The sequence below is a fragment of the Triticum aestivum genome, chromosome 5B, assembly GCF_018294505.1.
Source record: "Triticum aestivum cultivar Chinese Spring chromosome 5B, IWGSC CS RefSeq v2.1, whole genome shotgun sequence".
NCBI lineage: Eukaryota > Viridiplantae > Streptophyta > Magnoliopsida > Poales > Poaceae > Triticum > Triticum aestivum.
In genome coordinates, this window is record NC_057807.1 from 659,678,995 (window position 1) to 659,682,466 (window position 3,472).

Consider the following 3,472-nt stretch of genomic DNA (forward strand, 5'->3'; position numbering starts at 1 on the left):
CTCTATCACCATAGTGGATTACATTAAGCGGATGAAATAGTTACTTCGCCCGTGATTACTGCGACCAGAAAACGTACGGTGCTACGAGGAAGAATCCTCCCCCGACTAGCCAAGCCAACGATCAAAGACTGCACAGGCAAACCTGCAGCAAATAAAAAGTACTCCCTCCGTCCGAAATACTCGTCGGAGAAATGGATGTATCCTTCGAAATGCTGCCATACCGCATCGATCACTTCGACTGTCTCCGTCCGTCCGTGCAATCTGCTCCAACCATAATTCTTTCTGCTGCAACCGAGCGTTACCTGCCTGCCAGAATAAGTAAGGCCATCACGAGGCACTTCTACTCGCTTGATTAGTTGGGCGGCCGGCGACGACGTTCGCCGCCTTCATCATGTACATACGCACGGCCGGTGCATGCTGATCAACTAGTTAATACACCTACTGTAGTACTGTGCGCATAGTCATGGCGATGATGAGAGGACCACGTACACGCTCAAGCTAGCTCCAGTTTTCAAATCGCGCGCGCAAGCGCGACGGCAGGGAGACTAGCGCGCCACGTCTCCCGCTTCTTCTACGGAGAGATCACGGCACGCAGAGCATCATTTTCGTCGGTTTGATGCCCAGAATGTTGCACAGTCGAGCACGACTCGGCACCTACTCTATCTCTACTCGCGCGTCGCAAGTTTGAACCGCACATTCACATGTCGCCTCCCTAATCAATCCGCATTTTCTGTACGACCTACTCCGCATAAATAGTAATAACTGTATACGTAACGTGCTCACGTAATCACTGATAAGTACAGTAATGAGCTAGCAAGACTTGGTGCCTGATTATGCGTCAACAAGTGGGCTCTGAACCCCCAGAAAGGGGAAGAAAAAAGAGAAAAGAAGAAGACACTTGGAGTCTCAAAGAAAGAAGTCTGCCGAAAATTGACTTCTGAGAATGGGTGCAACGGAGCACTCTATTTTGAAATTCAAAAAAACATATTTTTACGGTTCGATTTTTTTTCAAAATTTGTGTGCATGAACATATAGCAATGCAGTATATCAGGCCAAAATTTCAGCAATATACATGCTTGTATGCAAAAGATACAAAAAAGACAAAATACATGAAAAGTAAGGGCTTGTTTTTGGTTTTTTTGGGCAGAAAATTTGTGTCTTTATTGAACGAAATTTCACAGATACACAGACCACATGCATGCGTATTCACGTAAAAAAATCATTTTTTTTCAAAAAAATTAACCATCTTTTTGGAGCAGTTCAAAATAAAGTACTCCGTTGCCCCCCTGTTCTAGAAATCCGTTTTAAAAGTCTGCTCTGTAGTGCCTGATGATTTCAGCATCAGATACTGGCTATGTCTTTGCCGTTGCAGCCATTCGCATTCAACCAGCGAAGTCGTGAATGTATGAGCCAATCTCAATCCAGTAATCCACAGACAACTCATGCTTTTACTCCGTATATTTTTGTTTTCCATCATAGCTCAAGAGTTGACGACGATGATCTCGAATGTTTTAGTATGCTGAAAACCAATAAGAACACGTAAAAGACTCTAGTTAATCTCTGATTTGAAGAAATCAATCTTCATTATATTCACCATAGAACCAGTGGCCTTGCTCAGACGAACAAATGTTATTACTCCCTCCGTTTCAAAATAGATGACCCAATTTTGTATTAACTTTATAAAGTTAGTACAAAGTTGGGTCATCTATTTTGGAACAGAGGGAGTAGTTGCTAACGATTGTGGCTAAGCTCATCTTGTTGCAGATCGGTCAGGTCGGCAATGGGTTGGGTGTTTTTCCGTAGTTATGAGCTGTTGATTGCTAGGGAGGGAGGCAGGTTTGCAGCGGGGCACTTTCTCTGAAAGGAAATGTTGCAGGTTGGCAATAATTTCCAAAGATGCGTCCACGGTTCTTCAGTAGGAGTACCCACTCACTTGCTCATGTTACTCTTTCCCGATTGTTCTTCCTTTTTGCTGTGCAAACAAACAAACAGTATGGCGCCGCATTCATGAACCAAAATGAATGGTGTGGGCATCGCCGCGTCAGCTTCAGATTTGGTTGTGTGTAGCATCTGAAGAACCCTGCGTCCAATTTTTGTAGCGAGTAAGAGCATCTTCAGCCGTTGGCCCCTCAGGGAGCGTCTAAAATCGCCGTTTGGGGGCGAGCCAGCGCAAAAAAAGGCCCCGGGGCGAGTTACCCCCTAGTCGCTGTCCCCAGGGCCCCAGGCGCGTCTAATTTTTTTTAAAAAAAAGTTCGGCAAAATTCGGTTAAACACGGCTAAATTTTGGTAAACTTTAGCATATATTACATGTTTCACGCGTTTACATAACAAATATAACTAAAAAAAGAAATCGCTAAACGCGGAGTAGTCGCCGTCGTCGCCGCCGTCCTCGCGGCCATCGTCGTTGTCGGCCTTCTCCTTCTTGAGGCGGCCGTCCCGGCTGCACCCCTGCCCGACGTCACCATGATGGACAGGTGCCGGCGGCGCGTCGTCGTCGCAGTCGTCGAGGTAGACGACTCCTCCTTCTTAGCAGCCCTGGCGGCGCTGCTCGAAGCGCCGTAGTGCGGCGACCTGGCGCTCCCTTTCCATCCTGAGGAAGTCCTCGCGCGCCCATTTCAGGGCCACATAGTCGTCGAGCGCCACCTCGCCGGGCTCCGTCTTCACGGCGGGGAGACCCGGCTCCGTTTTCACCGTCGCGAGCCCGGGCTCTGTCTTCGGCTTGACGAACCGTGGAGGAGCCGACGAGGGGGCGCGCCGTCCGCCTTCGTTGATGACGATACGACGCTGCGAGTGCGCCGGCCGAGCGGCGTCTCCGCCGCGGGCTCGGTCTTGACGCGGAGCAGTGCCGGAGAGCCGGAGGAGTGGGAAGAAGATCGCGACGAGGAGGAGGAAGACAACGAAGAGACGAACCTCCTGGGTAGCCATTGCCCAGCCCGTCGGCAACGGGCCGGGGCCGTGTGACGCCCTCGATTCAATCGTACACTAATCATACACGCAAATGTGTACGATCAAGACCAAGGACTCGCGGGAAGATATCACAACACAACTCTAGACACAAATTAAAATAATACAAGCTTTATATTACAAGCCAGGGGCCTCGAGGGCTCGAATACATCAGCTTAAATACAAACGAGTCAGCGGAAGCAACAATATCTGAGTATAGACATAAGTTAAACAAGTTTGCCTTAAGAAGGCTAACACAAAAGCAACATCGATCGAAAAGGCAAGGCCTCCTGCATGGGAGCCTCCTAACTACTCCTGGTCGTCGGCGTCCGTCACGTGATAGTAGGCACCGGCGGTGGCATCTGGCTCCTGGGCTCCGACATCTGGTTGCATCAACCAGAAATAAAAAGAAAGGGGAAAAGGGGGGAGCAAACCAACCGTGAGTACTCATCCAAAGTACTCGCAAGCAAGGATCTACACTACATATGCAATATTATCAAAGCAAGGTTGTATATGTGGACTGGGCTGC